A 12,055-nucleotide genomic window follows, 5' to 3' on the forward strand; every position below is an offset into this window, starting at 1 on the left:
TCTAAGTTCTCTATCAGTATGTTTTTGTAGTGTGGGAGGAAATTAGAGTACCCAAGGAAACCCACCCAAACATGGTGAGAACGTACAGTGAAAAATGGGGGGGGGGGGGGGGGACTGAACGGACACATATGAAGTGATGATACTGGTGTGTCCACTGCAGTTTCTTAAAGATGTCATGGAACTGCAACACACAGTACAGTGCTCAATTGATTAAAGAAAGGAGGAGATTTAATAAAAATGGTGCAAAGGGAAACTGACTTATTTGTTGCTATGGGCAACTAAGATTCCATCCTTAAATTTTTTTACCGCTCCTTAGAAAATTGAAAGGATCAATCAGATTGTTTGGTATAGTTAGTTTACCGTGACACCAATTTAGAAAATTTAACCCATTCTTTATTTTCTTTTAATCTTAAATTTTATAAGTCTGAAACACATTAAAGTTTTGTATACCACAACCATGCTCGGTCCTAGACGTACTTTCCCCCTACCAAGCGTAGCTCCCTCATATTTACGGCATTATAGTGATTTAAAGGGTTTCTGTCACCTGAAAAATGGGTATTAAGCTGGTTGACATTAGCAATGTGCTAATGTCCGCTGAACATAACTATATTAGTGCCATCTCACTGCCTAAAGTCTTTATTGACAAAAAACGAACTTTTATAATATGCTAATTCGCATCTAGGAGCAGGGGGGGGGGGGGGGGGGGGCGTTGCACCTGCTCCTAGAGGCTCCGTTTGCCCACCTCTTTTCACGCCTTTCTTCTCTTGATTTACAGGGCCAGGGCAGCGCTTCTCTGTTCCCACCGGCCGTGTCTGCAGTGTAAATCTCGCGCCATTCAGTATTCGGTGCAGGCGCAGTGAGGGAAGGACGCTCGGCGGCTGCTGGCTTCCTCAATGCGCCTGCGTTGAATACTGAACGGCGCGAGATTTACACTGCAGACACAGCCGGCGGGAGGAGAGCAGCGCTGCCCTGGCCCTGTCAATCAAGAGAAGAAGGGCGTGAAAAGAGGTGGGCAAACGGAGCCTCTAGGAGCAGGTGCAACACCCCCCTGCTCCTAGAGGCTAATTAGCATATTATAAAACTTTGTTTTTCTCAATAAAGGATTCAGGCAGTGAGATGGCACAAAAAAATTAATTGGATTTTGTAGGCTCAAATACGAGCTTCAAAATTATTTTAAAAAAGTTTAAAAAATATATATATTTTTGGGGAAAATATAAAAGTCTAAACTACCTGTAGAATAAAAAAAAGAAATATATAAATAATAAAAAATATAAACATCATGGGTATCACCACGACCGAAAACGCCCGTACTAATAAAATATAAAAATATTTTTCCAATACGGCAAATGGCGTAACGGAAAAACACAGATTGTCCCGCAAAAAATGAGCCCACACACAGCTCAGTAGATATAACTATAAAAAAGTTATGGGGATCAGAATATGGTGATTAAAAAAAATATATATAATAATCTCAAAGTTTAAAATCTATACTTTTGTGGTATTGTTGTAATTGGACTGACCCAGAGAATGAAGGGCACAGGTCAGTTTTGCTGTAAACGGAACGCCGTGGGAACAAAACCAGTAAAACGGTGGCGGAATTGTGTATTTTTTCATTGTATGCCATATTAAATGGTGGCTTTGGAAAGTACAATTTGTCCTGCAAAAAATAAGCTCTCATACAGCTACGTGAACGGAAAAATAAAAAAGTTATGGCTCAATGAAGATAGGGAAGAAAAATGAAAATGCAAAAAGAGTTATGGTATCGTAAGAGTTAACCCCTTCCCGACCAGCGCCGTAACGGCGCTGCGGTTAGTGACTTCCCGACCAGCGCTGTAATACTACGCGCGCTGATCGGGCAAGTGCAGGAGCTGCGCCGCCCGATCAACTGCAGGGGAACGGCTGTTCCCGTTAGCTGGGGGTGCCACCAGTTCAGGCTGTACCAGAGTCTTCTCAGCGCCAGAGTCTCTAAGTCCCATGACCACGGCCTGGCCCACGGTGACCAGTTGCAAATTGTCAAGGGACCTCCCACCCCACCGCCCCTCGGGCGCTGGGGACACATGGCTTTGAAGTGTCCTGGCCTCTTACACAGGTGATACAGTCGGGGTTCCCCCTCTGACGTGGAAAGTGTAGCAGGGGCTGGTGCCCACTTGGGCCTCGGGGCAGGGGTAGCAGGTGCAGCGTACATCTTACCCTCTCTCCAGCCGGCCTCTGAAGTCCTGTTGGTGTATTCATCGGCCAGGGCTGCTGTTGCGGAGGCCCCCTTTGGCTTCCGGTCACAGGGGTACTGCTGTAGGTCCTCCGGGCAGTTCCACAAGAACTGTTCTGTGGCGATGAGCTCCTTCAGCTGCTGAACGGTGGTGATCTCCAATCCTGTTGTCCATTGGTGGGCCACTCTCAGCAAGGCCTGCATGTGATTGGCCCAACTCTGCGTATAGACCCGCTGCAAATTCCTGAGCTTTTTCCGGTATGATTAAGGTGTTATGTTATACTGCCTGACCAGAGCCTGTTTGATGTCCTTGTAGCTCAGGATGGTCTCGCTCGGCAGGTACCCCAAGATTTCAAGGGCTTTTCCCCTGAGCCGTGGCATGAGGAATCTGACCCACTGGTCCTCTGGCAGCTGGTACTGATGGCAGGCCGTCTCAAATGCCAACAAAAAGGTGTCCAGGTCCCCATCCTTGTCCAGTAGGGGAAAGTCCTCTGCCTGCATTTTGGGAATTCGGACCTCTGGAGACTCACAACAGGCTGGGGAGTGCTGTTGGAGCTGGAGCACTTGTAGCTGGTGCTCACGTTTGGCCTGCCCGCAACATACTGCAGCCTGCTCACGACGTTCTGCAGCTGCCATGAGGACCTCGTAGAAAGCCTGGTCTCCGGCCTGGAGTCGGTCTAGGGCAGCGCGATCTTGAGACATAGAGAGCGCAGCCACCCGCTGCGACTTCCTGGCCCCGGGTATAACGGAGTCAGACGTGGCTCTTGACACCCTCGTGACACCTGTAGCCGGACGCTCCCCCTCCCCGCCTATGGGTAGGATCCACCCCTCCTACTCTGGTGCTGGCAGCAAATGACCCATAAAACCCCTTAGGGCTCATAACCCCATACCAGAATGTCGCAGGAAGATGGTTATGGGCCCAATTGATCTGCTTGGGTTCCGGCTACAACTAGAGTCCAAACATGATACCGTTATTTGGTTTCTGTGGCGAGATATCTCCCCTCCTTGGCATCCCACCCTCAAACAATGACCAAGGGCATGTACATCATGGCCACCGGAACAGAAATATGTATCCAGTTTACGCCTGCAATGGCCGGGCGTTTTATAATTCCTTATGAAATGTAGGTGCCAACATGTCTGGGAGGTATCATTGATCCTGACAAGGGCTGATACCTCCTGCTGGAGGTTTTTCCTGTAGGATCCGTGCTGTCTGACTGGAGGTGTGAAATGCAACCACATGTGGCCTTCTAGGAGTTTTCTGCTATCTGGCTGCGGATTTGAAGCAGGGCCCCCCATGTGGATCTTGATTTCCTCTGCCATCTTTCAGCAAATGGTGGGTGTGAGGACATGGCTGACTAAATATTAATCCATATTCCTCACAACTGATAATACACTTACAGCCAATGCATTACAATACAGAGGTATTGTAATGCATTGTACAGGGGATCAGACCCCCAAAAGTTGTAGGGAACAAAAAAAAGTTAAAATAAAGTTTTGCATAATAATAAAAAAAAAGTTTAAAGAAAAAAAAAAAGTTTTCTTTTCCTATAATTAAGTATGAAAAAAAAGAAAAGTCCATATCAACAGGCTCTATACAAATATCCCATGATCCACCCTGTCAGGTGAATTCAGAAAAAAAAAGTGTAGAAAAATATATGGAAAAATGGTAACCTTAAAATGTAACTTTTATTATTACTTATAATAAAATAAATGCCCTTCGATAATAGTGCAAAATCAGAGGTGGGTAAACGGTACTCCTAGGGAGAGTATGGGGAAGAGGGGAAAGGGGGTGCTGGGTCTCTGCCCCTATTATTACCCTAATCAGAGGGCCCTTCTCCCGGTACACCACAACCTCCTACACCGCCCCTAAATGAGTCCCTGTGCAGTGCTGCACAGGGATTCATTTAGGAGCGGTGTAAGAGGTTGTGGTGTACCGGGAGAAGGGCCCTCTGATTAGGGTAATAATAGGGGCAGAGAACCAGCACCCCCTTTCCCCTCTTCCCCATACCCTCCCTAGGAGTACCGTTTACCCACCTCTGATTTTGCTTGTCGTTTGTGTGAACGAACACTAAGACTGAAAAATGTTGCTTTGTTTTTGCCTTGTGCGTCAATAAACACTGAAGTTTTGTTTTACAAACAGTTTTTTGCCTCTGTTCTGCGTCCGCTTAGGGTACTTTCACACTTGCGGCAGGACGGATCCGGCAGGCTGTTCACCCTGTCGGATCCATCATTCCGCTGTTTCGCTGTGCCGCCGGACCGCCGCTCTGTCCCCATTGACTATATTGGGGACGGGGGCGGCGCTCCGGCGCAGTACGGCAGTGCACGGCGAAAGGCCGCTGGACTAAAAGTCCTGCATGTCCGACTTTTTAGTCTGGCGGACTCTGACGGCGAACTGCCGTACTGCGCCGGAGCGCCGCCCCGTCCCCATTATAGTCAATGGGGACAGAGCGGCGGCACAGCGAAACAGCGGAAGGATGGATCCGACAGCGTGAACAGCCTGCCGGATCAGTCCTGCCGCAAGTGTGAAAGTACCCTTACCCTGCCTACCAGAGCGAATCCCCACACCACATAAAGTGACATGTCAGATTTGCAAAAAATCGCCTGAGCAGGAAGGTGAAAACTGTCCTGGGGTAGAAAGGGTTAAAGGGGCTGTCTCATATTGCCTCCTTTGCTGGCTTGATTCATTTTATACACTGCTTGTGTCCAGGGGTTATCTGTAATCCAGCAGTAGTGAACCTGCTTGCACATGATAAGAAAAGGAGACGGCCTCTCTTCTGTCTGGGACCAGAGGAGTGCACATAGGCCGGTGCCTTTTCCTATAGTATGCAAGCATGGCCATCGCTGCTGGATTGTAAGCAGTGTTTAATGTTATGGAAAAAATGAATCCAGCCAGCAAAGGAAGCAATATGGACAATCACAATAAATTAGTAAGTGGCTTGTATTAACTTTCTCTACATGATAAATGCCATTTTCTGAAGTGAGACAACCCTTTTAACCCTTGAAAAAAAAAAATTGGGGATAAAACAACATACTACTAGTTTTCATTTTCACGGTGCAATGGTAATAAATACCATGAAACACCTGTGGGGTCAAAACCATCACTACACACCTAGATTAATTCTTTGTGGGGGTGTAGTTTCAAAAATAGGCTTATTTTTGGAGCTTCTACTGTGCTGGTACCTCAGGGGTGCTGCAATTTTGAAATGGCACCCAAACCCATTCCAGTAAAATGTGGGTTTCAAATGCCAAGTGGCGCTTCTTCCCTTTTGAGCCCTGCAGTATGCCCAAACAGCAGGTTATGACTAGGAATGTATTGGCTCCTATGAGCCGAAGTTATTACTTCACGAAGTCTTCGCATAATAACTTCATAAATCAATTTCTACTGTAAAAAAAACATTTCCAGGACTCGGGTTTGGTGGTATGACAATGGTCCTGTACTGAAAAAGAGCTGGAGTGGAGGTAACATGATGGGCTTAGGCCTCTTGCAGACAAGCATGTGCGGATTAGGTCCGGATGCGTTCAGTGAAAAATGCGCAATTTCGCAAACAAAGTCATTCAGTTTTGTCTGCGATTGCATTCAGTTTTTATTGCACGGGTGCATTTAATGCGTTTTCCACGCACGTGATAAAAAACTGAAGGTATACAAACATCTCTTAGCAACCATCCGTGAAAAACACATCACATCCGCACTTGCTTGCGCATGCGATGCGATTTTCACGCAGCTACATTCACTTCTATGGGGCCATCATTGTGTGAAAATAGCTGAATATAGAACATGCTGCGATTTTCACGCAATGCGTGAAAACCAATGCACATCTACACAGCCCCACTGAAATCTGTGAGAGAAGGCGTGGGGGAGCAGTCAGTGAGAGAAGGCATGGGGAGCAGTCTGTGAGAGAAGGCGTGGGGGAGCAGTCAGTGAGAGAAGGCATGGGGGAGCAGTCAGTGAGAGAAGGCATGGGGGAGCAGTCTGTGAGAGAAGGTATGGGGGAGCAGTCTGTGAGAGAAGGTATGGGGGAGCAGTCTGTGAGAGAAGGCATGGGGGAGCAGTCTGTGAGAGAAGGCATGGGGAGCAGTCTGTGAGAGAAGGCATGGGGGAGCAGTCTGTGAGAGAAGGCATGGGGGAGCAGTCTGTGAGAGAAGGTATGGGGGAGCAGTCTGTGAGAGAAGGCATGGGGGAGCAGTCTGTGAGAGAAGGCATGGGGGAGCAGTCTGTGAGAAAAGGCATGGGGGAGCAGTCTGTGAGAGAAGGCATGGGGGAGCAGTCTGTGAGAGAAGGTATGGGGGAGCAGTCTGTGAGAGAAGGCATGGGGGAGCAGTCTGTGAGAGAAGGCATGGGGAGCAGTCTGTGAGAGAAGGCATGGGGAGCAGTCTGTGAGAGAAGGTATGGGGGAGCAGTCTGTGAGAGAAGGCATGGGGGAGCAGTCTGTGAGAGAAGGCATGGGGGAGCAGTCTGTGAGAGAAGGCATGGGGGAGCAGTCTGTGAGAGAAGGTATGGGGGAGCAGTCTGTAAAAGAAGGCATGGGGGAGCAGTCTGTGAGAGAAGGCATGGGGGAGCAGTCTGTGAGAGAAGGTATGGGGGAGCAGTCTGTGAGAGAAGGCATGGGGGAGCAGTCTGTGAGAGAAGGCACGGGGAGCAGTCTGTGAGAGAAGGCATGGGGGAGCAGTCTGTGAGAGAAGGCATGGGGGAGCAGTTTGCGAGAGAAGGCATGGGGAGCAGTCTGTGAGAGAAGGCATGGGGGAGCAGTCTGTGAGAGAAGGTATGGGGGAGCAGTCTGTGAAAGAAGGCATGGGGGAGCAGTCTGTGTGAGAAGAAAGGTCACATGGGGGAGAAGATGAGATGATGAGAAACCGCTTCACCTGATAAGCAAACAGTAATGCCTATTACACGATATAAGGATTTCAGGTGACTTTTAGACCTGGGGACTTCCCCTTTAAGGCTTGTATGAGTGACAATCAGAGGATCCTGCTCCTTACCTCACTTGGCATTGGTGTGTTGTTGAATATGATGAAAGAGTTAATTGGTTTAATTAAGTCACAAGGATAAAAGCAGCCTAAAACGTAGAACCGATGGTTAGAAAACTGGCCCTTACTGTGTTCCCTGACCCTAAGATCCCCACACTGCAGTAGAGGTAACTATACATTTATCTATAGTCTGAATTTATTTGTGTTTCTAAGGAGCGTGAATATGGCTGCAGAAGCAAGAGGCCAAAGATTTCTCAGAAGTAAACTGCAGTCCTCGGGAGAAGTTGTCCAAGTGGCATGGGTCAGACAGTGAAGAAAAGGAAAGAGAATGTCTATGACTGTAAGTGACTTAATTTAATTGTATTATAATCCCTTTCATGGTCTGCAAAGTGCGTAGAATTGATACCTATCGCTACATAGTCACTCTGGTATGGTACAGTGGATATAGAAAGTCTACACACCCTTGTTAAAATGTCAGGTTTCTGTGCTGTAAAAAATGAGACAAAGATAAATAATTTCAGAACTTTTTCCACCTTTAATGTGACCTATAAACTGTACCAAATCTATTAGGTGAAGGGAAGAAATATAAATAAATAAATAAATAATGTGGTTGCATAAGTGTGCACACCCTCTTATAACTGGGGATGTAGCTGTGTTCAGAATTAAGCAATCACATTCAAAATCATGTTAAATAGGAGTCACCATACACCAGCCATCATTTAAAGTGCCTCTGATTAACCCCAAATAAAGTTCAGCTTCTCTAGTTGGTCTTTCCTGAAATTTTCTTAGCCGCATCCCACAGCAAAAGCCATGGTCCACAGAGAGCTTCCAAAGGATCAGAGGGATCTCATTGTTAAAAGGTATCAGTCAGGAGAAGAAAACTGGTCTTGGAGGCTACCAAGAGGCCTACAGCAACATTAAAGGAGCTGCAAGAATATCTGGTAAGTACTGGCTGTGTGGTACATGTGAAAACAATCTCCCGTATTCTTCATATGTCTGGGCTATGGGGTAGAGTGGCAAGATGAAAGCCTTTTCTTACGAAGAAAAACATCCAAGCCAGGCTACATTTTCCAAAAACACATCTGAAGTCTCCCAAAAGAATGTGGGAAAAGGTGTTATGGTCGGATGAAACCAAGGTTGAACTTATTGGCCATAATTCCAAAAGATATGTTGGGCCCAAAAACAAAACTGCACATCACCAAAAGAACACCATACTCACAGTGAAGCATGTTGGTGGCAGCATCATGCCAAGGGGCTGTTTTTCTTCAGCTGAAACTGGGGCCTTAGTTAAGCTAGAGGGAATTCTGAACAGTTCCAAATACCAGTCAATATTCAAAACCTTCAGGCTTCCGCTAGAAAGCTGAACATGAAGAGGAACTTCATCTTTCAGCATGACAACGACCCAAAGCATACATCCAAATCAACAAAAGAATGGCTTCGCGAGAAGAATATTAAAGTTTTGGAATGGGCCAGCCAGAGCCCAGACCTGAATCCGATTACAAATCTGTGGGGTGATCTGAAGAGGGCTGTGCACAGGAGATGCCCTCGCAATCTGACAGATTTGGAGTGTTTTTGCAAAGAAGAGTGGGCAGATCTTGTCAAGTCAAAATGTGCTATGCTAATAGACTCATACCCAAAAAGACTGAGTGCTGTAATAAAATCAAAAGGTGCTTCAACAAAGTATTATTTTATTTTTATATTTTTTTCTTCCCTCCACCTAAAAGATTTCAGTTTGTTTTTCAATTGAGTAGTACAGTTTATAGGTCACATTAAAGGTGGAAAAAGTTCTGAAATGATTTATCTTTGTCTCATTTTTTTACATCACAGAAACCTGACATTTTAACAGGGGTGTGTAGACTTTTTATATCCACTGTATCATGCAATATCTTGTCCCTATTTGCATACCCACACCCTTCATTTACACAGAGTTCCATAAATACAATGTTAATGTCTATGCTATTAGCTATACTTATGCTGTTTCAGATTACTGCGGGGGTAGAGAAGCTACTTTCCATTTTAACACATGGCTCCTATGCATGTTGTAACAGTGGGCAGCCTTGCCCACATACATTAGATCACATTTCAGGTTTCTATGCAGTTTTTGTTAGAGTTTATGTGTTAAGGTAGTTCTATCATTGTATTGGTGTTTTAGTCTGAGCCAATATTCTAACACCTTATTGCAGCATGGCACATTTTAGGGCATACCAAATCTTAGATATATCCTAAGATATACATGTGAATTACATATGCACAGGCAATATCATTTTGAAATATATACATGTATCCAATACATTATAGTAAAAAAAAAAAGTTAGTTACAAAGCTGAAAAAAGACAAAGGTCAATCAAGTCCAGTACGGAATTCTGCTATGTTGATCCAAAGGAAGGCAAAAAAACACCTGTATGAGGCAGTTGCCTCTGGATCAACTCACTTCTTCAGAAATCCAGTAGCCATATACTGCAATATTTATACTTAAAAGGCCCCTCTTGAGCATGAACAATGAATCAACTATCACAACCTCCTCTGGCAGAGAATTCAATAATCTTACTGCTCTTACAGTAAAGAATCCGGTCTATGTTCTCTAATGGAGCTAAAAAAATGTTAAAAGCGGTTTTCTGAAAGTTTTTTTTATTTTTTATCCTCTGGATAGGTCATCAGTATCTGATCGGTGGAGGTCCAATACCCGGGACCCCCAGCAATCAGCGGTGTGAGAAGGCACCTGCTCTCCTGTCAGCGCCGTGGCCTTCTCCCTGCTCACCAGGCACAGAGCCGTACATTGTATAGCGGTTGTGCCTGGTATCACAGTTCAGCCTCATTCACTTCAATGGGCCACGTGGTGTGAACGTGGTGTCACATGGCCTAGGAAAAGCTGGAGAATGCAGTGGTGTTCAAATAGCTGATCAGCGGGGGTCCCGGGGGTCCGACGCCCACTGATCAAATACTGATTACCTATCCAGGGGATAGATCATCAGTAGGAAACTGTCAGAAAAATCCTTTAAAGACCTTGAGCAGAAACACAACTCCCTAATACAACTCATTGCCAATAATACTTTAAACTTAGATTGGTGTGCATCACAATTTGCAAATGTTTTATGTCAGAATACCACTGCAAATAAATACAAAATGATACGCCCCCCATGTTGATTTATTTTGAAAGAAAAATATAAAATAAAAAATAAAAATGTCCTACAGTAGACATCAAAAAAGTTTGTAAAAAAAAAAGTTATACCGTTGTTATGGATACAGAACATTCCACTGTTGCATACAATAACTGGGCATGGATCTTTGTCTGTTTTTATAAGGTTGCATCTGGATTTTTTTTCAGTAGCAAGCAGCTTACCTAAGAGGGTGGAAACCATCACTGTGTCCTAGATCTGTCCTTACTAGCCCTAGATTATCTCATGCTGCAAAAACATCTCATCTGTCAAGACTCTTATGGAAATGTTAACATGTGAACACTGCTACGTCTCTGCCATAAGTAGGCACGTACACAGAAATCTTTGTAGTGTTCAGATAACTAGTGCTATAGTTACAGTCATAAAGCGATCATAAAAACAGTGGCAAACATGCCACATAGTACCACTTAGTTCCATACACAGTGCCCAGAAGTACCATAAATAGGGATGAGCGAACTTCTGTTTTCAAGTTTGGCGTACAAGGTTCGGGTTATCTAAGAAGTCCGTTATGGATTCCGCTACCACGGACCATAAGTTATGGTCCGTGGTAGCGGAATCCATAACGGAATTCTTAGATAATCTGAACCCGAACCTTGTATGCCAAACTTGAAAACAGAAGTTCGCTCAACACTAAGGCCTCTTTCACACGGGCGTCACGTGTGAGGGCCGGATAAGATGCGGGTGCGTCGCGGTGCGTGACAAACGCAGCATGGTCTATATTGTGCGTTTTTCACACAACGCAGGCCCCATAGACGTGAATGGGGCTGTGTGAAAATCGCAAGCATCCGCAAGCAAGTGCGGATGCGGTGCGATTTTCACACATGGTTGCTAGGAGATGATCGGGATTGGGACCAGATCATTATTTTGCCTTATAACATGGTTATAAGGGAAAATAATAGCATTCCTAATACAGAATGCTTAGTAAAATAGAGATGGAGGGGTTAAAAAAATAATAATAATTTAACTCACCTCATCCTCTTGTTCGCGCAGCCCGGCTTCTCTTCTGTCTTCTTCTTTGACGACCAGAAGGAAAAGGACCTGTGGTGACATCACTGCGCTCATCACATGGTCCCTTAAGGGAAAATAATAATGATCAGGTCCCAATCGCGATCATCTCCTAGCAACCAATGCGTGAAAATCGCACCGCATCCGCACTTGCTTGCTATTTTCACGCAGCCCCATTCACTTCTATGGGGCCTGCGTCGCGTGAAAAATGCACAATATAGAGCATGCTGCGATTTTTCGATGTGTGAAAATCACCGCTCATGTGCACAGCCCCATAGAAATGAATGGGTCCGGATTCAGTGTGGGTGCAATGCATTCAGCTCACGCATTGCACCCAAGCGGAAATAATCTCTCCCATGTGAAAGAGGCTTAACCATAAGGTTTTAAGCTACCTATAACTTCTCCCACTTCAGATATGCCCCTATTGTCTGACAGGTGCGGGTCCCACCTCTGGGACCTGCACCTACAATGAGAACAGAGTGGGGAAATGAAAAGAGGGCACACTGCGCATGCGCAGCCGCCCTTCATTAATTTCTATGGGGCCACTGAAAATTGCTGAGTGCTGGCTGGGCTATTTCCGTCTGCCCCATAGAAATGAATGGGAGCAGGGGCGGTGCGTGTGCTCCCATTCACTTATATGGGAGCAGCGCTTGGTCGTGGACGGAACCCGGGAAACCCGGGATCCTCCAGCCACAGCTCTTCC

The sequence above is a fragment of the Bufo gargarizans genome, chromosome 3 (genome assembly GCF_014858855.1).
Source record: "Bufo gargarizans isolate SCDJY-AF-19 chromosome 3, ASM1485885v1, whole genome shotgun sequence".
NCBI lineage: Eukaryota > Metazoa > Chordata > Amphibia > Anura > Bufonidae > Bufo > Bufo gargarizans.